The sequence below is a fragment of the Diabrotica undecimpunctata genome, chromosome 5, assembly GCF_040954645.1.
Source record: "Diabrotica undecimpunctata isolate CICGRU chromosome 5, icDiaUnde3, whole genome shotgun sequence".
Lineage (NCBI taxonomy): Eukaryota > Metazoa > Arthropoda > Insecta > Coleoptera > Chrysomelidae > Diabrotica > Diabrotica undecimpunctata.
In genome coordinates this window covers 99,667,190-99,695,091 of record NC_092807.1, presented here as the reverse complement: position 1 = coordinate 99,695,091, position 27,902 = coordinate 99,667,190, and the positions used below count along the sequence as shown (strand labels likewise).

Sequence of the window (27,902 nt, the reverse complement as noted above, 5' to 3'; positions counted from 1 at the left end):
AAAGTCCACCATAATAATTTTTGGCTTCAGATTTAATCCCAAACTTAAGCATTTAATTTGCAAAAGTTTAAAATGATTTTGGTAAGAACATTCCTTCTTATTTGGTAGTAAAGTGGAAAATAATATCAACTTTCCAATATATGCAGCGTGAACAACTGCTAGAAATGATCTGGACAGTAGCTGAATGTACCATATAATTTGCTACGTCTTTAAAGAAGGGTAATTATTTTATTATCTTAATTTTCATTGTTTTTATAGACGCAATAACGTCTGTTCTATTTTTTTGGTAAAACCGGTAGAGTTTTTCTTCTGTTCTTATAAATCGTATTACCTTTCAGGGCTTCTCACAAATGTCATCGTTTGCATTTCGTTTGACACCAATGTTTGCTTATTTACTTTTTTCAATTTTTTTTCATGGGTATATTTTAGTTCACTGCGCATAATAAAGTTTTGGGCACCCACAGTATAAATTTTGGCTTTACAAGAGCGAATCGCACATCTCCAACACACTTCACCACTTTATGTCTTGTAAATTTCTAAGATCTATTAATACAGGTTTTCCACGTTCGCTAAAACTTTTAGAGCATTGCTCAATGTTTTGCTTGCAAGTAGTTACTGCAAAATAAAAGGAAAATAAATTTAAACTTTCTTAAACTTAAGTTAGTTTTCCCAGAAATTATAATCCCGTGCTCCGGGATCAGTCGAGTGGTGTCAGTAAAGTACCGTAGTTACCATCGGTAAAAATTAAGGGTAGGATTATCTTCTAGTACCTACTCGGGTGGGAATACTATAAACGCTAAAAAAACGAAGTACATGCTAATTACAAAACGACCACAAAATATACATCACCTATTGACAATCAATGGTAACGTGACAGAACAAGTAGAAAAATGTCAGTACTTTGGAACTTTGATCAATGAAACCAATGATCATACTGCAGAAATAAACAGGCGAATAGAGATTGCCAGAGCAGCATTTATACGAATGAAGTTACTCCTATAATATTATTATATGGAGCTGAGACTTGGACCTTAAAAAATGCAATTTAAAAAGAATCGAGGCTTTCGAACTCTGGTTATACCGCAGAGTATTAAAAATATCATGGACTGATAGAATTACAAATAAAGAAGTACTGGAGATGGTTGGTAAAGAAACAGAACTAATCACCACTATACAAACCAGAACACTGGAATACCTAGGCCACGTGATGAGTGGACCAAAATATGAAATTTTGAGACTCATAACACGGGGAAAGATTCAAGGAAGAAGATCTGTTGGCCGAAGGCAGAACTCATCGTTTAAGAATCTACATGATTGGTATCAATGCAGATCGATTGATTTGTTTAGAGTAGCAAATTCAAAAATAAAAATAGCCATTATGATTGCCAACCTCCGTAGGGAGACGGCACTCTAAGAAGAAGACCTACTCGGGTACGAATTGAGGGCCGATCCTTTAAATGACGTAGTTTGTGACTCACGCGTGAATCACGGGTTCATGAGCGGGATTCAGTTTAGAAACTCACGTGCGTGAAATTAAGTAACCGTGAGTGGGCGTGAATGGGAATGGACAACCACTTACGTGCCCATCCCTAGTTGGCAGAGCCATCCCATCTCATGTTATTTTCTGACTTGATTTAGACTTTTCGTTTATTTAAAGCTAATTCTCGTAGTTACAACAATTGTTTTTTATTCTGAATTTATGTCGTAGATTGAGCATGTTTTTCCGTTCTTATTCCATTATTATCCTATTGTTATTTGTTAACAACAAAACCTGTTGTTAATTATAATGTAATTTGTTAGTAATATGGCCAATTTTCATCACTCTTATCTTTTTAAGTGATAAATGTAATATATTTTCTGTTTTTTTTAGTTACTGCTCCACTATACTTTATCTAATAGTTGTATATTCGTCATTTTTAGTGACAACCTGATTTCAGTTGCGATGAATATTCAATAAAAACTTAATTTTAACGTCAGAATAAGGAATTTTAATGACATTTAGGCAAATTATGTGTTGTGCTAAAATACATTAACATACTGATAAAATTCGTTTGAGTGAGTGAAAACTTTTGTTTTATGTTAAAAATTATATTGGATACGGTGTTTTGCTTTTGCGTTTATCGCGGATATGAAAAAAAAACGACGAAACTAAGAAATTTCATAAATAAGTTACCATTTTCATCGCAACAACTAAACATGGTAAACATTATTATTTTGCACCAGTGTATCTTTTCACCCTTCCGTCGTCAGATTCCATTTTCTATTTCACTGCTCGTTAATTACACTTGATGTTATTCATCGCGTTAAACCTGTATATAAAAATACAGGTGTAAATTTGATGCTTTTTACTTGAAGCTTTTGTGGTGTTGATATTAAATATCACTTATCTTCTTTTTATTCCAGGATCAAACCGGCATTACGAAGGCGTCACGCGTATCATCAATTTTATTTCAGAAGGGCATCCTTTATCTCAGAGCTCTATTAATATAAATGACAAATTGGATACCACGCTCATGTCTGACCGACCGTTGGAAATTCCAGTTTCTTTATGTAAATATATATATATATATATATATATATATATATATATATATATATGTATATATATATATATGTATATATATATATATATATATATATATATATATATGTATATATATATATATATATATATATATATATATATATATATATATATATATATAACGGAGCTTTGAGGTTTATTGGGATTTGCAGCGGTGAAATAAGTGTACTCTTTTAACTAAGTTTCAAGCTTTCGAAAATGTTTATTTTCATCATCAGGAAAAACTGAAATAAAGTGCTACTGTTAGTAAAGCATCCTCGAAACCTATCGAATGTAAAAGGTTATAAAAACTTACGTTAATGAGATTTGTCTTTCGTGGATGTTCTACTCACATGTGACAATATCACGCACCACTCATTGATTGAGTCAATAATAAAATAATCTATAAATTGCATGGTGTAAAAGACCAAACTTGACAATTATATTTACTTTTAACACATAAGATAAAGACGATTACAAAGATTAAAACGGCCACGTGTGCCGGCCAACAGTGAAGTGATAGGTTAAGAGTAGCTGTCATTCCTGGACATGGCAAATGACAGAACTTCTTCTTGTTTTCTTTGTCTTATGTAGTACTACTAAATTACACATCAAAATTTACCAAAGATTATATTTAGGTTGAAAGAACAATTTTTATTTATTAAAGATGAACAAAAATACTAAATAAAGAAACCTGGAAACTTTACAACGACTCAGATGTTGAAACATCATTGACATGTGAATGTGTATCCAAATATAATAGGTAGGAGTAAATGGAGCTTAACTGATTAATGTCACTCGTTTTGTTCATTGCGTTAGAATTCTGAGCAATGAATGCCATTTCTAAGAAGATTCTTTTTTTGTAATTGGTTTCAGTAGCTAAAACTTTAACTGATTCATAATTCATTATGTGATGTTCTTTATTTACATGTTCTGCAAGGGCAGATCTTTCAGGATATAGTCTGCTGACGCTTCGATGACTGATTAAGCGACTACTTAGGCTACGTGTGGTTTGTCCCACATATACCAAATTACAATTGTTGCAAGGAATCTGGTACACAACGTGTAACAATCTTTGATATCACTTTTATCTTTGACTTTGGAATATATAGATCTCGCCGTTAATGAAGTTTTAAAGGCTATTTTTAAATTAGTGAAATCTTTAAAAAGTCTTGTCAGTCTGGGTGTTATACCTTTTATGTATTTTAATGAAGTATATGAAGTATATGAGCAATTGGCATTTTGTTCTCCACTTGTGACAATAATTTGCACCTCATCATTATGGCGTGCTATGTTAGGGGTCAAACTAAATAAGATTTTGGTGACTAGGTGTTGTGGGTATGAATTGTCGATGAAAAGGTTAAAAAGGATTTTCAGATTCTTCTGATGGAAAGAAGGATCACTGATTGCTATGATTCTTGCTTTCATTTGTTTAAGCAAATTGATTTTAATTGAATGTCTATGATATGACCAATAGTTGAGGAAGCGTCCAGAACTATGAGGTTTTCTATGCCAGTCGATAATCAGGGAGTTGTTATGGGTTCTGATGAACCGGGTATCAAGAAAGGGGACTGAGCATAGATCGTCCTCATGTTCGATTGTGAACTGTAATAGAGGGTCATAACTATTGAATACATTCAAGATTTCTGTGGATCCATTGCTGGGGATAGCTAGGATTAAGTCATCCACATACTTTTTTACAAAGGGAATATGAAAGGACAATTCTGAAATCACCATATCTAGTAAATGATCCATCACATAACAGGCCAAAATGGGAGAGATGGTACCTCCCATAGGGGTTCCTTGTGTTTGTCTGAACACAGTATTGTTGAATGTGAAATAGGTGTTGTTGAATAAAAAAGAGATAAGTTTTTTGAAGTATACTAAGTTGATATTGCAATGAGAACTAATAAAATTCCAATTGTTTTCAATCGCTGTTAAAGCTGCCTCTAGATGTACATTAGTGAATAATGAAACTACATCCAGACTGACAATCACATAGTTTTCAGGCAACTGATAGTTATTAAAGTTGTTAAAAACATCAAAAGAATTTTTTATGTAATATTCATTAGAAACATAAGCATTGGTTAAGATCTCTGTTAAAAAAGATGCTAGCAAATTAGTGGGAGCACCAATACATGCAACAATGGGACGAACCGCAAGCTGTGGTTTATGAATCTTAGGTAAGGCGTAAAATTTGGGTATAACACCCTTATAGCTAGTTAGTTTTTTCTTTGTAGCTTCATCTATTTGTCTTGCGCCACATAATTCCTTAATGAGATTGTTGCATTTGGTTTGAACAGTGTTAGTTGGATCTCTGTTCAATCTCTCATATACGTTATCAGAATTAAGTAATTCAAGACATAGATCTAAATATCTTTGTTTTTCCAGAACTACAGTTACATTACATTTGTCTGAAGGCATGACAATGATGTTAGTGTTTTCACTAAGAAACTTACGAGTTTTTTGTAACATAGCTCTGAAAAAATTAAAGCTATTTTTTTCGTTGTTTTTATGTAAATAATCAGTAATTATGTATGTAGATCTAGCTATAAGTACGTCCCTCTGATGCACATCAGTGACAGAATGCATAATTGTTTCAACGTCAGCTAACATATCCTTGATAGGGATATCTTTCCCTAAAATAGGTTCTATGCTGAACTTAGGACCCAAAGACAAAAATCTAGAGATATCATCTGGTAAAGTTACACTAGAAAGGTTCTTAATCCAGCCCGGCTTTGTCTTTAGTTTTAAGTTCAGCTCAAGATTGAATAGCCTATTATTTTGTTAGTGTTACTTAATTTGGTTTTGTGAAAAGTTCTATTATATAATACTTGTTGTTTACTAGAAAAGTTATTAAAAATGAATTCAGAAGTTAATTCAATGATGTTTCTTTTGAATTTTGATAAGTTAGACTTTAAACTGTGAATGACTTTAATGCAATTTGAAATTTCTAACTATTTTTTATTTAATTAATTAATTAATTTAATTTAATTTATTTATTTCTATATATATATATATATATATATATATATATATATATATATATATATATATATATATATATATATATATATATAGATATATATATATGGAAAAAGATAATGCGAGTGAAATAATAAAAGTAAAATGTAATGGCATGTAAATCGCCAAACAGAAAATCAACAGATGGCAATAGTGTATTGTTCTAGTTCTAGAATGTCACACGTATACAATAGGTACAGGACCGGACCTAATAAACTCCCTTTTGGTATGCCAGTTTTTTTCTTCTTCAAGTCAAGTCAAGTCAAATTTATTGATCACATGCGACATTATACAAAGTACATGTATGAGACAAGTACCAAAGTTACAGATATACATCTTAAAAGTATATAAATTAATAAACACGATAAAACATACTTAAAAGTTATTTTTAGAATATGGCTCTAGCTCACAAATGTATTGATGTACACACTTCCGAAAGTTTGGCTGATGTAAATTCATTCGTATATCTATTGGTAATTTGTTAAAGAAACTTATGGCTGCATAATGTGTGCTACCTTCCAACAAAACAGAACGATGTTGTGGAAGCATAAAGTGATTGTCTCTGAATATTGTTGAATAAACATGGTTAAATTGAAATTTATTAAATTCATAAATTTTGCTATGTAAATACATTATACACGAAAATATATACAGACCAGGAATTGTAAGAATATTGTTTTGTCTAAAGATACCTCTACAAGAATCTTTAAATTTCATTTTATACATTATCCTAATAGCTCTTTTCTGAAGTACGAATATCTGCTCTAATTCAGAGGTACAACCCCAGACTTTAATGCCATATTTGGCTATTGAGTAAAAATCGGCAAAGTATACTGTTTTTAGTATTGATGTATGAAAGAGACGTGAAAGAATTCTCAATGCATAATATGCGCTACTTAATCTGGATTTCAAATTAGAAATGTGGTTTGACCATTTACAATTACTGTCTAGAAGTACCCCCAGCAACTTCGTGCAGTCTGTTTTATCTATTGCTGCTTCTATAGTGGATTGATGGTTTAATAAATTATTTGACGTGAAAATCATATACTTTGATTTCGCTTCATTCAAAATTAATTTGTTGGATAAGAAATATTTGTTGATGGTGGATAGTATCTGTGTAGTTTTATTTTGCAAATTTTGATCAGACGTTCCTGTGACTAGAATGTTGGTATCATCCGCATAACTGATGATGTTAACCCTAGCCAGTGAATTAGTTATCAAAGCTATATCATTAATAAATACTATAAAAAGTCTTAGGGTGCCTGTCCGTTCCGAATGTTGGCGATCATTCTGGCTATGTTGACTTTGTTGGTTGCTATACGGAATAGCTGTGTTGAGGTCTTTTCTATTTATTTATTAAATCGAGTTTATTGGTCGATGAAATTAAAATGATCTTTAAATATTTTAGACCAATTCAAACCATAACAATATATATATATATATATATATATATATATATATATATATATATATATATATATATATATATATATATTAACCTACAGCTAAGATTAATACTATTACAGGAATTAATATTACACTCAACAGTCTTCCGGATTGAACCGCGTCGATTACGCAGAGCTTTCGACATCCTCTTCGATCATCTGACTGATCACCAACCAATACTTTCTTGTATTACAATTGTTTAACCAATAACGATACAAGGATTTCTAAATAAGCAAGTTAAGTATAGAAAAACAAAGAGAATACTTTAAGGAAAAAAACGATGGCAGAGAAGGGATACGGATTTATGTGTGAAAATTTGAGTAGTGTGCATATACACTAAATGTTTTGTGTTATTTTTTATTAAAAAAGAGTGATTTTTCATTAAAAAAACAAAATACGAGAAAACATTCAAAACAGAAAGACAGTAAACTAACTACAGGAAAAACAAAGCAAAATAAAAACATCAATGTGATATGGGGAAAGTTAATTTTAACGCTTTCACATGTTGAAATTATTTTTATAAAATGTCAAAAAACCAGGAACTTGGTCTGGTATACTGTTGTGCCTGTTCTCCCTGTCGAAGGCCTATTCAAATATATAAATGCAGAAAGCATTTTTGAGTTAAATTCTCTTCTTTTTACGTTGAAATGTCTTATAATGAAAAAAATTCATTAACAAACCTGCCTTAGACCTCGAAAAATCGTGTTGTTTACCGATTTGTTTGCAAACTTTCCTAATACACCACGCAATTAAGAAGAGCCAAAACCTTGGCCTCTAACGAAAAACCGGAGTTGGTCCGTCCGGTATATTGCATGTAACTTATATCTAGAGAACTTGTTTTAAAATGCATCCACGTCTCCAGTGCACAAATACTACTACAAAAAACGGGATGTGACTAAGTATTTTTAATTAAGTCTCTAATATAGAATAACAAGTTTTGTGAGTAGAAAAACATGCGGGAGTAGAGATGCACATTTACTATTAGTTGAATTTGTGGAAATGCTTTGATGAACGTTAATATCACTTTATAGACGTGGAGAGATACTTACAAAGTTATATAAAGGAAATGAGAATTAGAATCGTGACAGCAATGTTGCCATTTCTCGGTTTACTTAATAGCTTCATTATAAGTTTCATATTTTCAACAGATTCTGATAGAATAGCGTATTGTTGAAAGTTTTTAATTCAGTAAAAATATTTAATAAGCCCAATATATAACAGGAGAAGAATGTAAAGACTAATATAAAGAGCAACTCACTAAGAACTCCCTGAATTTATAGATACAGACACAGAAAGGCAGCAATAACAAAATCAAAATGAAGACGAGATTGAGCTATATTAAACGAAGTAAAGAAAGCTATGAAAAATAATAAATCGTTAGAAACAGAAAGAATAGTAAATGAACTAATTAAATACGGAACGGAAAAACTAAACAAAATCATATAAAAAATGTTAAAAACTGCAATAAATCGGAAGAAAATCCCATATGAACATTCCAAAGCATATATCACCTCCATATAGAAAAAATAATGTAGAAAGATATACGAAAACTATAGGGGTATGTCCATGCTTAAATATAGATTAATGTGAAATTATTTTATTTATACAGTAAAACCTCCCTTAACCGAAACGGCTGAGAGTTTCAATAATTTCGTCAATAAAAAGTAAATGTTTGCCGCAAAACGTAAACAATTCCGTTAATTTCACTCACCAATTGATGTCTATGTGTGTTGGGAAATCACAAAAACCAAGAGCTCTAAAAGATATTTCCGAAAAAGCACTTTCAGTTATAGAAGCCAAAAAAGTTCATGGATGTCGACCACTTTATCTTTAGAATGGTTCGAAAATGAATTCGTCTCAAGTGTAAAATCCTTTTTAAAATCAAAAAACCTTTCCATGAAAGCATTGTTGACAATGCGCCCTCACCCTCAAAATCCACAAAATGATGACAATTGTCAGATTTTTGCCACCGAATGTCACAAGCCTAATTCAGCCGTTAGACCAGGGAGTCATAGTGACATTTAAGAGACATTATAGAGGAGCATTCTTAAGACATCTGTTATTACAGGAGACGAATTAATCCAAAAGTGTTCCCGAAATTCTCAAATGTTTAACAATGAAACATGTTTATTGGTGAGCTGAGTCGTGGGCCAAGATCAAATCTTCAACTTTGGAAAAATGCTGGAACAAACTTTTTGATAAGATTTTGATTGACGATCCTGAAGAAGAAAAGGTAAAGATTGGTAAGGAAACGACAGAAGAAATTAAACCTTTCATTAACAATTTGCCGGGATATGACGAAATTAACTAAGAAGAGATACGTGAGTGGTTAGCTGCTGATGACTTAGAACGTGAATTCATCTACTAGGAAATCATTGATATGGTTCTTTATCAACACAACCTGAGCATATCAGACGACGAAGATGACGACCCAAGAGCCAACAGGCAGCACAAGACCGTCGACTAGATTTTCAATGCTTTAGAGGAAAGAATTTTATACAGTAGGCCTAATTAGTTAGGGACACGACTTGGTTCTTAATTTTTGTTGTCATTGCATAAAGTTTTGTCCTTTTCAGATTGCTTTACGTTTCGTCGAACACTCGAATGAGGCAAACTCATGACGTTCTGCAAATGAACGATGGAGGGAGAGAGAAACGTCATTGTTAAACGAAAACGCAAAAAAAATAAAAGATTTCTTTAAAAAAGCTTGTTAAACTTGTTCATTTTTCTTATTTTTATTACTTTATTTTGGATTTACTTATTAGAAAATATTACGAAATCAACTCACAGTATTTTTTAATACCAATACTTTGATCAAGAATATTATAAAGAACAATGTTATTTTTAACCGAAATTCTTGTTATCCGAAACGGCCTCCCTCCAATTATTTCGGTTAACGTAGGTTTTACTGTACATATTCGTGTCTGTATATATTTGTGTTTGTTTATGTTCCGTGAGTATAGAAGGCAGAGGTTATGTTAAAACAACTTACAAATACTTATAACAACTATAACATCATCATTTTAGAGGTAATGGATTTTGACAAGAGCTGTGAGTCATGCCGATGCAGTACACAAGTTTACCTGTTATTTACAAGGTCATAGCTCTTGTCACATTCATTTATCGTATACTTTTTTATTATAAATGGTTCATGCAGTTAACATCAAAGCGAAGCTGGTCCACAATATCTTAATATCTAATGTAAATTCAAAACATACGTACATACTTCAATTTTAATTTTTTATCTATTTGTTATCATTATTGACTCACTATTGATTAAGTACTCCGTACTACTCAAAAAAATTTTTGGTTGTTTTCTTATATGCACATTCGTTTATATACATTATGTATTTTAGCCTTAGTTTCTTGAGGGCCTGAAGTTGCTGTAAAAGTTTGTAAACAGCGAAACCGATTGCCCATTCTTCCTAACATTCACCTAGTAGAACGTTTAATGGAGTGGTGGGACGTCGGCCAGTAGAAAGGCCAAGGAAGAGGTGGATAGACGCAGTGAGTACCAATGGTAAAGAGATATTGAGGGTGAATAACTGGAGGAGTGCAGCTAAGGAAAGGGATGTTTGGGGAGGCCAGGGTCCGACTTGGGCTGTGTCGTCATAAAAGGGGGAGGAGAGAGTACGTAGTATAACGAAGGATGTCAATGGGGAACATATACTGAGAAAAAAAACTTTAAATTTGATATGGACACATAGCATAAGAGCAAAACAATCGATAGATATCAAAACTCTAAGGGCTCTTGTTAACGAACGTTTTTTTCAACGGATAACGGGCCGATGCTAAACGGGTACCCGTGTCGACGGTTCATAAATTTCAAGGGATATGCGTCCGTTGACAGTATGGAATCTCCGAAATATCGTTAGTTTTTAAAGTGCACGCAATATATGCTATATCATGTTGTCGTCAAAGCAAAAAGTTATACTAGCGTATTATTTGTATAAAAAAATGCAGAAGAAACGCGAGAAGCGTAAAAGAAAAATATGGATACATCCTATTTTGTTAGAAAGAGAAAAGTATGGTGCTTTCCATACACTTTACGAAGAATTTAAAAAAGACGAAACAAAATTCTTCAATTACTTCCGAATGGGTCAAGAAACTTTACGCAAATTGTTAGGAATAGTACATGATAAATTAAAATGCTGATTAAATTAAATTAAAACACGAGCTGCTTATTTTTATAGCCTTCCGTCGTTTTATCCCACAACACAGGTCGATTTTCGACCGCACTTATTAAAATCTCCATATCAAAATCCATATTTTAGCGGCAACAAAGAAAGAAATTTATTGAAACAACGGATGCTCGTCCAACGCCGTCTGTTTCATAAACTAAAATAGTTCACTGGGGGTTTACTGCACCGGCCCGACGAACGTCTTGCGGAGGGGGACTGGATACGTAGACGGTGAAAAGTTAACCAACGGATTGGTTGCCGTTGCGTGAACAAACATTCATACGAAACCAGAAAGACACTGAGCAACGGCCAACGGGACGGTTTCAAAAACGACCCGTTGATCGTGGTCGTTAACAAGAGCTGTAAGAATGGATTCCAATAGGAAGAAAAAATAATGCTAAACCACGAAGGATCATGGAGGAACGAAGTAAACGAGATCATGGAAATGGTAAAAACAACAAATTAAAGAAAAGAGAAGAAAAAAAATCAAAAAATAAAATACTGTGGCCCGTGTACTCGTACTAAAACACAATATAAAAAATTTACAACGAAGCAAAAATCACAAAAAATCGATAAATAAAATAACAAACCATATTTTTAAACATTTTACACAAACTCATGCCGTGATTGTTAACTGTCAACACAAAACACAAAAATAATTTGTTTAGTTTGCTTAGTCGAAGCCCCAACCTGAAAATTACAACTACTTAGGATAACTATATAATTCCACAACGAAATTGTCCAAGCTTTCCTGACCTATTTCAATAATTTCACGAAGCATTACGATTAGCTCAGAGCTTCATCACATGTGAATTATAATGGTGGTATTTTTTGTCAAAATTTATGGAAGCGAAGCTTTTATTAACTGGCTTACTGTGCTTTAAGGTATGCTTTAGGGTAGGTTCATAAGGGTCCGTTTATAACGGAGACCATCGCATCGTATCCTCGCCTAGAGCATAGCACTGACAGTGAACGCTCGCATATACATGTTGGAACGACCGTTCCAACGCATGTGTATAAGTGTATTTTATGTTTTTGTGTGTACGTGTGGGTATGTGCGTCATGTTCAATTAACACATTTAATATGAATGCCATAGTTGTCGACCATAAGTCCTGTTCTCACTTGATACGCCAGTGTTAAGTTGGACATATCTTTGTCACATCTGTCTTATTCTTCTACATACCCGTAGGACGTTCCCTATTAGCAATTGAAACGCGCCGTTTCGGGTATGAGAACTTCGCCACCCAGTTTGTCCTTTGCCGAGTCCTACTCATCCGTTTTAGTCTTGTTATTATTGGAACAAACCAATCCGATAGTAACACTAAGCTTATTATTTTGTGAATTATTTCTTGTTTTCTTTTATCTTTTAAGTCTAAAAAATGACGTCAATATTTAGTTAAACCTAAAATAATTCAAACAATTTGGTTTATATGTTGTCTTCAGCTTACAAGATGTTCTATTGCTTAATAAAACAAAATTACATTTATAGATTACCTCTGGCGTTATTTGTCTGTACGACATTCCTCGTCAGACTACATTAGAAACGTACATAGAATACTGTTAACCTTTTACTTTAATAAACCACTGCACACTTGATCGATTCTAGTAAACCTATGTATATCTATGCACCACGTAATTTCTCTTTCTAGCGAAGAATAATGTCAGACGATGGCAAATTTCTCTCTTGTTTAATAGTAAATGTAGTTTTCTTGTTGGTTTTGCATACTTATCATTTACTTTTACTTAAACAGCTGTCTGATTTACGTATACACAATAAGGTAATTTACAGTAATGACACATCGAGTACTAGTGATAAAACTGGGCTATAATATTAGTAAATAACAGAGCAGTATTTAAAATAATGTTAAGTTTAAATTGAGCATTAAACATTTGAGTTTAATAATTTCGGGTACAGCAAAAACATAAATCATTACAATTTCAGCTATCACTTTAAGTTTTCGTTTTGTATTCATTTTTTTTTCTGAATTGGCTAACCACTAAAAATTTTAACTTTTGTCTTAAGTGCTGATTAAAATTTGGCGGTGTGAAGTTATTGGTTTTTTGAAACTCGTTTGCAATGCCTAGAGTACGAAGAAACGGCAATTTCCATCAACTGACAGGTTGAGAAGATTGATAGAGGGCGGATAGTTGGCATAAGAGAAGCTGGACTTTCTTTCCGGGAAATTACGAATAGGGTTTACAAAAAGTGAGATATTTTGTTAAGATATTTTCGGGCATAACGTCAAGAAGGTCAAGCTCGAAGATCTAGGGCCACAGGGTGGCGCCGAATAAGAGCAGACGTCAAGATCGTCGCCTTAGGTTGACGGCTGTAAGAAACCGTTTCTCCACTACCAGGTCTATTGCAAATCAATTGGGAAGCAAACAATTTATTATCGAATTTCAAATCATTGACTAATGAAAACAATCAGACAAAAAAATTATCATATAATTTTTTGCCTGAGTTCGGTATATGGTCGGTACTCAATTAAAATTATATTATTAAAATAAACGAACCGTTGCTTGCCATATTCCCAGCCTAAGATAGCTCATGGCCAACCATATGAAGGGTCTTAAATCCATACTAAAAAACCCATACCATTGAAATATTAAGAAACATCCTCTATATAGGAGTAAAAAAAATAAAAAAAAACTTTAAAATTTACCGGTAGCAGTAAAGGAGCAGCAAGGCTTCTGGCTATTTCCCCATCTTAAATCCCATAAGAAATCGCTTAAGTCCATTCTGGTCATTTTTGGCTCATTTTGTGGTGGAGGCGCGACGGATCATCGGATCGTGACGTAAGAGGGCTATATATTGTAGTAGTCCTATATTGTTTCTTCGTTGCTATTGATCCGATTGTAACATATGAGATGGCAAACGAAAGGTGGGAAGATAATTAATACGTCAAGATAAAAAACAGATACAACGACATTGCCAAAACGGCATCACAACATATCTCCGTTTCTATTGGTCAGATTGCTACATGTAAAAGTTTAAATAAAAGGGGACGGGGTAAAGAATATGTTAAGATAAAAACAGCTAAACAGATAATGCTAATATGACACTATATTACGTCTTCTGTAATCCATAAATAATAACATCAAGGAAACTTAAAAGGAATGTATGAAAAACATAGGCATTCGCCCTGGACATAAATACGTTTTTCTAAAAGAGGAAAAGAAAACTCATTATTACACATACAAAAAATCTAAAAACACTACTTACCAACGCCCTGTTAGTTCAAACACAACTGAATTCGAAAAACAAAATAAATGAGACGACAAATAAGACATGTTACATTAATTGTAACAGTGTCCATGTCTCCATTCCGTAGAGCAGTATACTATATATATATGCATTTTTATAAGGATGATACATTTTCCAAAAAATGTCTCATCCTAACGAATACCGTTTTTGGTTTTATGATCCAGTTACTAAACCTAGAAATGGGTTATTACCTCAAAATTCTTTAAAAATTCATCGATTTACTTTGAAAGGAGTTCTAGAATAACTAAAATAATAAAAGTAATATAGTACTAATATGTACTTTTGCCCTAAGGGTGAATGCTACCCCTTCCCAAGAGTGTAAATTTAAAACGTTAAAATAACTTCAGAAATCGATAGCTAATCAAATGTTATATGAAGTTTTTTGTTAACGTCATATATACATATGAATATGTTTATGTTTTTATATATAATTTGAGTATAAGAAACACATATACAAAAAAATCAATAGCAAAGTATCCCCGTTTGTCAATGTGATACGCCAAACACGACACCTCAAGTGCTTAAACTGATACGAGAGACAAATTGAACATTTTATAAACATCTGTTTTGAAAGTTTCCATCAATTCCATGCGTATTTTCGAAGAACCCCTAATTTTAGAGGCTCGGGGAGCAAGTTTACAGTTCAGTTCAATGTCAAGCGGCAACAAATATAAAGAACTTTTAAGAAATGTATACAAATTAAATTTTGCCGCTGTGATGCGTTGCAGTCCTATACTAAAGATGTCACTATTTCTTATTTCTAGATCCTACAGTCCGACAATTTTCAATTAAAGATGACTGATCTACAAATTGAACGAATTACTAACGGCAACCATCTAAAATTAACCAAAGGGTTAACCAAACTAACCCTTGAAAAAGTTGAATGCAAAGTACGAATCCAGGGGGAACTCTCTGAACCTTTTAAAACAAATAACGGGCTACGTCAGGGAGACCCACTCTCCTGTATACTATTCAATCTAGCTCTGGAAAAAGTAATACGTACGTCACAAATCACAACTACCGGTTCAATATATAACAAATCTGTGCAAATCTTAGCATATGCTGATGATATCAATATTGTTGGGAGAACGGAAAACGCAGCACGAGAGGCGTACGTAGCATTAAAGGAAGCGGCTACAAAAATGGGTTTAATAATAAACACCAACAAAACAAAATACATGAAAATAGGTACGCAACCACAAACACTACGGCCACTTGTTATAGAAAATGACGTCATCGAAGCAGTTAACGAATTTGTATACCTGGGAACGCTCGTCAATACTGAAAATGACACTACCGCAGAGATAAACCGCAGAATTTGCACGGCTAATAGATGCTATTTTGGGCTTAATCTCCTTTTTAAATCTACAGTTATATCAAGAAATACAAAAGTAAAACTCTACAAAACAATAATACGCCCAGTCCTAACATATGGTTCAGAAACCTGGACTTTAACAAAAAGCAATGAAAACATGTTAGGATGTTTCAAAAGAAAAATACTAAGGCGCATCTATGGAGCGGTAAATGAAAATGGTGTCTGGAGAAGACGATACAACTTCGAACTCTATAGGATATACCAGGATATACCAGGAACCAGATATCGTAAAACACATAAAGATAGGACGTCTGAGGTGGGTAGGCCATGTAATGCGGATGGAGCAAACCGACCCAGCTAGAAAAACGCTCCTTGATAGACCTATTGGTCAAAGAAGAAGAGGAAGAACCAGAACAAGATTCCTAGATAACATAGACCAAGATATGAGAAATATGGAAATACGTGCTTGGCGGAGGAAGGCGATGGATAGGGACGACTGGAGAAAAATTCTTGGGGAGGCTAGGACCCACACAGGGTTGTAAAGCCAAAATGATGATGATGATGATGATGACCATCTAAAATCTCAAAAGTAAATTCTTACCGGGGTCATTTTTATTGTGTATGCTTCGCCCATGTAAATAAGTGAAAAATTAAGATAGTCCCATAAAAATTTGCTTCCGTAACAATACAAATTGGTGCGATTCATGAGCCTATAGTTCGACAAGTTTATTGAATAGTTTGAAGCATCGGTAAACTTATCAACATTTCTCTGGTCTATATATATTTACTTTCTGTTACTGTTATTAAAGCTTTCTGTTTTTTGAAGTTCTGTATTAGGTTCTCTATAATAACGATAAAATTTTACTGTGTTTAAATAAGTAATTAAAATATTATTTTGATACGCCCCTGCAACCTTGATAAGTGAAATATGATTTCGTGGCTTTAAGTGCGATGCTGCCAAGTAATCACCTTCAATTAAAAATTGCTTTAGTATACTACAGCGTACTGTAAGTTTTTTATTAGTGTCATCTACAAGTGAGGCCTAAAATTTTCCATTTTTCCTTGTATGTATATCTCAAATGATTTTTATTTAAGCTGTATGACAAAAATAAAATTTATTACTTTACTTCACATATATTCATTCTACTTAAATGCTCCAAGAGACAAGATAATTACCTAAGTTTTCCTCAAAACATACCTATAACAAAAATAATTTTTAGTAAGAACACTAATTATATATACCAACATTTCAGAAGTTAAGTATTTCGTTCCGCTACGGATCTGATATTGTGATATAAAAAGTTCTTGAATGAAATTTTTCGAAACAGGTGTTAAGTGAAGAGAAATTATGAAAGCTATTCTAATGGTTTTAAAAATGCTGACAATTGCGAAAATATCGTCATTATCAATGTTATAGTAACATTGTTTGGAAATTGTTTCTTTATAACATGTGGATTTCTCATTATAATCTATTTCTTATTTTTTCTTGGGAAAAGAATTGAGAGTCAAACATAAGGAAGAAAAACATATACAGATTGACAATTGACAGTAATATTTCTAAAATGAATCTGCTACTTAGACTGGCATGCGCTGGTGTATGGGATCGACGTATGGATGAGCAGTATGACAAAAGATGAGGGCTTGCGTCTCGGTGTTATCCTCTAAAGATCCCTACATTCATTTTTAAATCGAATCTCACCAAACTATACGTATTTCATCGTATACCAATTATCAAGACGACCTTGTGAGACTCGGAAGTAAACAAAAACGCACAGTATAACTGGCAATTATTATTAAATATTACCAGTGCACGCTTGTAGCGACCTCTGTATCAAGAAACTGATACTTTGGAGCTCAAAGTATCAGACTTCTGATAAATCACAACGTAATTCCAAATTTAAAGGAGAGTTTTTTGTGGTATTTACATCCTAAGTCCATTAATTTTACATTGATAAAATTTTTCCCAAATTGGGATATATTACGTAGTCACACTCGATTATTAATGTTTCCTTTGAATTGAAAATTCAGTTGTACACACACTTTAAAATCATGTTTTCTAAGTGTATAAGAAAATATGTAGGGACCTGTTCATGCTATCCCCTAGTGACCTAGTTCTATTATCATTATATTGCCACTGCATAATCTCAAAATAAATATTTAGCAGGTGACTAACGGATATACCGTCTACAATAATTATGTCAACAATACCTTCGTATATCGACGGCTCCACCTTAGGGTCCTTGAAATACCTTGACTAGCTATTGTTGCATCAGTCATAGTATAACGGGTTAGCAATTTATGCAAAATGTTTAAAACGACTTCATCATAACTAGATAATATAGTTTACCAGATTCCAAAGAAAGGTTGTTTGTAATAAAACGCTTATTCATATTTGTTTTTGAATTAGTAATTAAATTTCTTTGTTCCCTAGAAATACATTCCACAAATATTCTACGGATAAGAAAGGTGTAAATGCTTTGAAATAAATAATATACAGTGTTAAATTATTCTTCTTCTTCTCACAATTGCTATTTTCTTTAAATATTGACGATCATCATATAGGCCATTAAAAAAATATACAGTTTATACATTTATCTAGCTTTTATTTTATTTTATTTTATTGTTACAGTAATTTATACGGCTGACTTTTTAGTTTATAAATATTTATAATAACTTTGAAATTCTTTATGTCACGCACTTGTAAGTAGGCTCACTGAAAAGATGCTAAAAAACACAATCTTAAAAAAAAGAACCTCCTATGACCAATAGGAACCAAGATGACAATTTTTTCTTAAAATACTATTTCCATTGTTTATTAATGTCAAGAGCTGAAAATTTAACAGATTGTTGATGAAGATCTACCTTTTATGATATTTTATAGATGGCATGTAGCAAGAGATGACATATCCAGGTATACGGCCCCACCAGCGATAACGAAGATGAAATTGCTAAAGCCTTCTATGAGGAAATCGAAAGAGCAAAAAAGCAGGAACCGCCTCATTACAATCTGATAATGGGAGATTGTAACGGGAAACTATTAACGAAAAAGGACGAACAAGAAGTGGCAATCGGAGATTTTGGAATCGGAGTAAGAAACGAAAGAGGCGAAATGCTTACCAACTTTCTACTGCAACACAAACTGTATGCAATGAACACCTTTTTTTAGGAAGAAACAGAATAGAAAATGGACGTGGGCTAGTCCAGACGGAAGAAGTAAGAGCGAATATGATTATATAATAACAGACAAAAAGCAAATTATTCAAGATGTCACTGTACTCAATAAACTATCAGTAGGAAGCGGCCACAGACCACTAAGAGCTAGAGTAATGATAAACCTACAAAAAGAAAGAGCAAAGATGATAAAAAGTTGCAAACGCATAGTTTGGAATTCACCAAATTAGCCAGAAGCGTGCATAAAAAATATAGCCGAAACTTTACAGAGTAATAATCCCAAACCTCGAAGTATCGACGTTGGAAATACGATGAAACCTAGGAAAAGGGAAACAAAGAAGAATATAGAAAACTAAATAAAAGAATTTCAGCGGAAATTAGAAAAGATGTAAGAAGATATTATAATACTAATGTAATTACTCAAACAGTAGAAGAGAACAAAGGTTTAAAGATAATGAAAAGAAAACTCACACAAAGTAAAAAAGAAGTATACAAGCTGAGAGATAAAGACGGAAAGACAACAACAGATAAACAAAACATTCTGAAAATAACCAGAGAGTTTTATAAAGACCTCTATACCAGCCACAGACCACAAGACAATTTCCCGACACGAGTAAAGACTCTCATAAATCAGGGGTCGGAAATACTTTTACCCATTACTGTGTCAGAAGTAAGAGCAGCTTTAAAGGAAATGAAGAACCATCGATCGCCTGGTGATGATGCATTATGCATCATATATAGCATTACATATGTAATGATTGTGCAGATTGACTCCCATATAAATTTGAAACGGCAAACGGGTGTATAGAAGTATAACTTCGACCGTGCCACATCCGTTTTTTTTTAAGATGTAGACTTTACTCTAATCAACGTAATAAAAGTAAAACGAGCTTCAAATCTTGGTCAGAATAATCTGATACTCTCCATCCCTGTCAAACCAGTGGCGTTGTGCATTATTTCTCTTTCACTTTATCTTTGATACCCCAACTCTAATGTTCAACCCTTTTTCCATTCTTCTTCATGTGCCTTGTCCGTTCCGAACGTTGGCAATCAACATGGCTATTCTGACTTTGTTTACGGCAGATATGAATAGTTCAGCAGATGACAATCCGAACCATTGCCGCAAGTTTTGGAGCCACGAGTGTCTTCTCCTCCCTGGACCCCTTTTGCTGTCTATTTTCCCTTGAATGATCAGTTGTAGTACTCTATATTTATTATGTCTCATAACGTGACCCAAGTATTCCAACTTTCTTTTCTTTATACTTATTCCTACCTCTCTCTCTTTACCTATCCGGCGTAGTACCTCTTCGTTGGTCACGTGCTCAGTCCAGGATATACGTAATATACGTCGGTAAGCCCACATTTCGAAGGCCTCTACTTTTTTCATCATTGTTGCGGTCATTGTCCACGCCTCCATTCCATATAACAAAACCGGGAATACATAACATTTCAGAAGTCGAATTTTGAGAGGTAGGGTGAGGCTTTTAGAGGTGAAAATTTGCTTCATGCTAGTGAACGATGCTCTTGCCTTTTCTACTCTTATACGTATTTCCTTTGCTTGATCCCAATTTGAGTTAACTGTTGTTCCCAAGTAGATGTACGAATCCACGTGTTCAATTCTTTCATTGTCTAATATCAGTTGCTGTGGTGGTTGTTGGGTTTTGCTTACTAACATCCATTTGGTTTTTGTGATATTTAGTCTGAGTCCGTATTGTGCACTTGTTTTTTGTATCTTACTCATTAGGCAACTCAGTTCCTCCATGCTACTTGCTAGAATCACAGTGTCATCAGCATACCTTATGTTATTAATTATTTCTCCATTTATCTTTATGCCTTCTGTGCTTTCCTCCAGCGCTGTCTTAAATACTTCTTCTGAGTATATATTAAAGATAATAGGAGACAAGATACAGCCCTGTCGTACACCTTTCTTGATCTCAATTTTATTGGTCAATGTAGATCCTACTTTCACTTTAGCTGTTTGGCCCCAATAGAGACTCGCTATTGTTCGAATGTCTCTGTAGTCGACTCCGATCTTATGGAGAACTTCAATTATCTTTTCGTGCTTTACGTTATCGAATGCTTTTGCGTAGTCTATAAAGCATATGTACACGTCTTTGTTCATATCTCTGCAGCGCTGGATGAGTACCTGTAGACTAAAAAGTGCTTCTCTTGTCCCAAGAGAATTCCGAAACCCAAACTGCGAATCTCCAATGTTATCCTCGCATTTTTTGCTTATTCTGTTGTAAATAACCTTGGTGTATGCCTTCGAAATGTGGTTAATTAGACTTATCATCCGATGTTGATCACAAGACTTTGCTTTTGGTTTTTTCGGTATGGCAACAAAAGTTGACTCTAGCCAGTCTTCAGGAAACTCCCCGCTGTTATAAATATTGTTAAAGAGTCTGACGAGTGAGTCTAGAAATTGACTGTTTGTTTCGCACAACATTTTCAATACTTCCCCGTATACGTTATCGTTGCCTGGTCTTTTGTTATTTTTAAGACCCTTTATAGCATTCTCCACTTCTGATTTTAGAATAGAAGGGCCAGTATCATCATTGCTCAGTGTATACCCACTAGGACGGTCATCATTAAACAGTTGTTCCACATAAGTTTCCCAGATTCTAACTATTTTGTCGGGGTCTAGTTGTAGATTTCCATTATCATCGCATAGCCCTTTCGATAAAATATTGTAGCTTTTCTTTGTTGTGAGTTCCTTTATCTTCTTATGCATATTGTGATAGTCGTATACCTTTTCGCACTGTTCGATTTCTTCGCATCTGTCCGAAAACCATTTCTCTTTAGTTTTTCTTATCTCAGCTCTAATTCGTCTATGGGTTTCGCGGTATTTGGCAGTATCTTTAGTTTTATATATCCGTCTCTCTTCCATCATGTCAAGGATTTCTGCAGTCATCCAGTCTTTCTTTTTTCTCTTATCAGGTAGTAAAAACTTAGTGCTTGCAGTCCTAATCTCTTCTTTAATTTCTCTCCACTTTTCCAGCGGTTCATTGTTATTTTTAAGGATTTTTGATATTTCGGTATTTAAATTCTCCTGCATCTGTTGTTTAATATTATTGTTGGAAAGCTTCCTAATATCTAGCGTTTCGGGTCTGTTCTTTACATTTGTCTTTTTTAACTTTACTTCAAACTTACATACCACCGGATTGTGGTCTGATGCTACGTCCGCACCCGGGTAAGTTTTTACGGCTTTGATGGAGTTTCTAAACCTGATTGGTGCAGCGATATAATCTATTTGATTTCTGATTATTTTACCAGGTGAGTCTGCCGGTGATTTCCAGGTATAGAGTCTACGGTGCGGGAGCTTAAAGAGAGTGTTAGTAAGTACTAGGTTGTGTTCTTGGCAAAATTGAACTAGACGATCTCCTCTTTCGTTTCTTTCACCAAGTCCGAAATTTCCCACTACCTTTCCTGTTTTGCCTCGTCCTACTTTCGCGTTGAAATCTCCCATTATAAGTGTTATTTCATTCTTTTTGGTTGCCTTAATTAAGATTTCTAGTTGTTCGTAGAATTCTTCCATTATTGTTTCCTCTTTGTCAGCTGTAGGTGCGTATATTTGTATTATGTTCAAATCAAATGGGGACGCATACAGCTGTAAAAGAATCATTCGGTCTGATAGTGCAATGTAGGATTTTATTGACGATTTTAAACGAGGTGCAACGATTATTCCAACTCCATTATTGTGTTTAGGGGTATCGTTACCAGAGTAGTACATTGCATGGTCTAGGATATTACATTCTCCTGAGTTGGGCCAATGAGTTTCACTGATACCCATTATATCGATTTTGAGTCTCTTGATTTCTTTTACGATGTTATGTGCTTTGCCGCTTTCGTACATACTTTTAACGTTCCAGGTGGCGATTTGTAAGCATCTCAATTTAGGTGTTTTACTCTTCAAAATTGTTTTGTTGTTGCAAGGATTTCGCATGATGTCGACCTGGGAGGCCTTGCATTCTGAGTTTAAGTATCCTCCCTTGCCGGATCTTGACTTCCGAAGTCCATGATCAGTAACATATTCCTTATCACTACCGAAAGCCATGATAATTTTCCTGGGGAAATCCATAGGGATCTTTAATGTAGTGGTTTCCCCTTGCCTTCTACATCCTTATGCCGTTGACCTCTACTGAGGTTCCTTTGCCTTTAGGGCCAGTTTCCCAACCCTCGGACAAAAGAGTGCCCTGTCACTTACCAGCTCATCCCCCTAAGCCGTTGGCCAGTAAGTGGGGGATTGCTTATACCGGCAATCGCTCGGTGGAATTTTCGCCATATCTGGCTACCCTCACTTAGTTTAGCCTGCAGACCAATGCAGTTGCCCGGGGTGTGGCACGTGGAGCCATAAGTGAGAGTTAGCTGTCTTATGAGGACCAGTTATCAAGAACCATCTCCCGTCTATGACGCTCGATGTGGTCGTTCCGATAAAAGGTGCTACCTCTATAACACAACTCTACACCCCCCAATTTTGCTTTTATTTCATAAGAAATATTTAAATTTGATTTATTTATATAAATATATAATAATAATGTGTTAATTCTTGTTGCAAAATACAAAAAGATCAGATCTAGATCTCTATCTAGATACTATATTAATTCAAATATCGTTCATTCGGCTATTCCATTATTTTAAATTTTAATATCGAAAATAACTAGGCAAACGTTTTTGCCTAATTAATATAGTAGCAACATAAAAACCAGTAAATACTACAGGGTCACAAAAAAGCATTATCGTAACACCCACAAAAGTTATCAATCTGGGGACGACAATTTACTATCGTCAGGTGATTTGTTTGACAGGTTTGATGGGCGGGATTATTACATTTGGGTGCGACTTACCACACGACTGTACTGCCAGCTAGACATATTAATTGGTTAGTGGAATGTAGTTGATACACCACTAATTTGCGTTCGATCCAATATCCGAACACCTATACGAGTAATTTATATTTAGGCCAGTTATGTGAAGATTTGCAATTTTAACTAATTTATTTGTGGAGTAGGTGACAATGATAAGTTAAAATTGCCTCACAATCAGTATTTTTCCTTAGCTTTTTTTATTACCAAAATATTTAAACTCCATATTATGTTTTATGTTTCAACTCATAGAACGAATTTGCATAAATGTATACAATATTAGTTTTCGGAAATGCCTTATTTATCTCGGATAAGGCTTGCAGGATTTATATAATTTTGGTTTGTGGAGGTTTTGTAATACGACCGATCATATGATAGTATTTACATGGTTGTCAGATTTTCAGTTTTTCTGAAAATTTAGTGAACTTTGTTATTTCAAATAAATCATTCTATATACGTTTTCATTTTAAAATGCTTAAAAAATACTGAATATTTTTAATGTAAAATTCCTTATATACGATTGTAACAATATAATTTGCTTATAGGGGGCTTGAAGATAGAGTAAGCAAATAAATTGAAACGTTTGCAAACAGCTACTCGTCTTTTTGTTGAAGAGCAAGGTCGTGGATCAGAATTCCTTTCTTTTGTGGGATTGGGAGAACTAACTGCGAAAAAGAAATCAAGAAATACTTACAAAAATGTCCTGGGCAAATACTAAACAAGAAGATTTCCAAACTATTGAAAATTAATTTTAAAAAATCATCTAGCTGCTTAGAAAGAAATGTTTAGGGTTTTTCTTTACTAAAAAATTTTAAGAAAAATTACATATTTATTTTTATTGTACATAAACAGTTATTATAAAACAAATCTAAATTTACCAACAAACATTACACTGAACCTTGCTGCTTAGGAAGAAATGTTTAGGGTTTTTCTTTACTAATAAATTTTAAGCAAAATTACATATTTATTTTTATTGTACATAAACAGTTATTACAACGCAAATCTAAATTTACTAACAAACATTACATTGAACCTTTTAACAAAACAGACTTTAAAACTATGATAAATGGCGGAAAAAGATGTACTAGCTGTCATATATCAAAATTAAATTACCCAAAATTTCGGAATTAATAATTATTTATCAAAGGTTAATTTTATTTAAAAGAAACTAAAATATGACAATTAACTGATACATAAAACTTATATTTAATTATGAACTTTTGAATTGACATAAGAGAAATCTTATTGTATTAAGGATAAATGTTTATTTAGAAAAATTTAACGAAACTACTTGCTTCACTGGCTAGTTATTTCTCTTTATATTATTAAAAAGTTTGTTAACTTACATTTGGACAAAAAACATTGTCATACAAACTTCAAACATTCAAAATTTGACCTATGAGAGACACAAAATGGATACTGGACAAATCCTGGGAGAAATCAAATCACATACCAAAACTGGGCTTCAGGTTATCCTGAATGATAACAATATGTGATTCTTCAAACTCGGCTGCTTATTTTCCACTTAAAAACCATATCGACTTACTTAGCCCTTAGATGCTGGCATCAAATCCCTTGTCATAAGATACAGCTTACAACAAACGGTGATTAACTCGCATTACAAATATTGTCACATGGCATTTTAGCTCAGATCACCTTTTTCTCACCAAAACTCATGGAATTAAGCGAAACTTTACCGGTTTTTCCAAAACTTCACGAAAACGAACCTTCTTCCTCAGACTATCAAATTGTTCTCCTTTTTTCACTGCCAGCTCTATCCTGTTCCTCGTGTCGTACCAGATTTTACTCGCAGCCAATCGGATCTCTCTTCTGCAACTCCTTGGATACAAAATTGAACGTCTTTAAAATATTTTCTCGATCTTGCATAACCCTTTTGCTTTCAATTGCTCAATATTGTTCAGTGTCAAAATTTTAAAATTAAGTAAGTCTTGTTATTTCTTCGTGTTTCATGTTGTTTATTTTTAATTGATCTATTAATCAATCTCCTCTTCACCTCTCCCTCTCTTCACCTCTTTTTTGCGACTTTAACTTGTAGATGCTAAAAGTTTGAATAAACAAAACAAAACAAACCTCTTGAACTATACCTACTGCATAATAAAATTGTATTCTAAATCGAGAAACTACAGATACAGGTACTCCAGCACGTGCAAAAACGTGTCTCACGTTTTGTTTTCTAACCACGTTTACATCTCATCTGTCACTTTTCCGAGTTCATAACAAATAAGTTTGAACAGCAATTATACCGGAACAGCGTATTTCGTGACTTCATAAATTTGAATTTATGACTACTTCAACCAAATTAATAAACTTTGAAGAACATTAGAAAAGTTTGTAGTTTGGTTTTTTTATCCCAGCGAATTATTCTCTCCAAACGCCAAAAAATGTTTTCTCTTTTGTTTAAAGAAAGGAAACACACATATGAGATTTATTAGCGGGGGGATATAATATTATATTAACACAGTGGTATATCTTTTTAACAATTTGGTATACTAAGTACAATAATGTGTAAAGCTAGAAAAAAGATGGTAAATAATACAGTCCAAATAAGTGTGATTTTAGTATTCGTGGACTTCAATACATTTCATTTCTGAGTAGTATTATGCATAACAGAATGGCTTAAATTGTCAGATCAGGTCCGAACTGGTCACAACAAAACTACACTGGAAACTCTATGACCTGCTAGTCATTTTAAAACTTTATTCTGGCGGATATAGAATTTGTTTTTTGAAAGGTTATTTCAGCGTAATTTTGCGAAACCCAGTAACGTACAGAGTCATCCACTTATTCAAAGTTAGAAAATCAAGAACCTTAAATCTTATAATGGTAATTGAAACCTACCTAAAATTAAAGGAACCTGGAAAATATGTTTCTTTAATTTAAGATCCCCTGGTATTACAATTTCTTATAGGATAAGTGCATTAAAATTTACTGACTGTTCTTAATTTTGCTTGCCCTGGGGTAAGTAATATTTTCATCCTGGAGTCATCCATTAGCTCCGAGCGAAGATGCAGGTGTTTGGCCTTATACCTTGTCCTGATGCCTTTGTTTCACGCACCAGTCATAGGACGCTGGTTTTTTTCTTTGGGGAACAAGCTATCGGCGCCGTAGATGGTACAAAAGAATTTTATAAATCTAAAACTAATATACAGTGTGATATGATGATATGATACAAAATTAAATAAAAATAATAAATATTGCTGTTACGCAACAAGCTCCTAGGGTAGGTGAGTTTACTTGACATTGCATTAAGACGTCGAAATTTTTTTAGTATTAGGGTGAAGAAGTTTTCAATTTACTGTCTGTATCAAGTGTTAAGACCACCTAATTTTCCATCTCAGGATAATGTGGTTCTCCTCAGTGTTCTTCTTTCTATAGTTCTCCTTTCCGGATGTCTTTTCGTTTTTTTTTCTCGGATTGCCCAGTAACATTCTTTATTGTACCATTCTCATCTCTTCTTGTTCTTTTTTTGGCCTATAATCTTTGTTACTACTTTGAATACTTTTGTTTTTAATATTTTCCAACGTTCTTCACTGTCTTGGTTATCTGTGCATATGAGTGTTTGAGTTATTTTCGTCTCTTAAATTTTTTTAGTTGCCCCAGATTTCGTTGTCTAGCTTTTCTGTTGTTTGTTCTTTTTAATCTTTGTTTCTCGAGATCCGGCACTTATATTTTTTTAGTACCAATAAGTGATCAGATTCATAATATGCTATAGATACAAAGTCTAGGTTAGATAATAAAGAAAAACTTCACTGGCTGTAATTAAAAGTAGATCGTTTTATTATTTCTCTGAATAAATTCTGTGTAAATGAATTCGAATCAAATAGATGAAGAGCTACATTGTGTTATCTGTGTTGGTACTGACTCTTGAAGCATGGTTTAAACATAGTAGATATGTTCTTAGCTGTAGTGGTGACTAACTGGATACTTACTTATTTCCAATAACTTAAATCCTATATTTCCAATGTATGTATCAATTGTTGAAATCAGGTTAGGTTAGGTTAGATTTTCATCATAGTATAGTACTGTCTTTTAGATCATTTATCAGTTTTTCTT

The 27,902-nt window shown here is 33.6% G+C and overlaps 1 protein-coding gene and 1 long non-coding RNA gene across 6 annotated transcripts in view; both read left to right on the top strand.

Annotated features, from left to right (window-relative positions):
• The window catches only part of nemy (cytochrome b561 family member no extended memory), a 286,552-nt gene that overhangs the window by 163,470 nt on the left and 95,180 nt on the right, over positions 1-27,902 (top strand). The gene's annotated exons all lie outside the window — the stretch shown is intronic.
• LOC140441552 (uncharacterized) lies at positions 16-24,389 on the top strand. Its single transcript, XR_011951013.1, has 3 exons — positions 16-81; positions 147-219; positions 24,374-24,389. It is a non-coding gene; the product is annotated as an uncharacterized lncRNA (long non-coding RNA).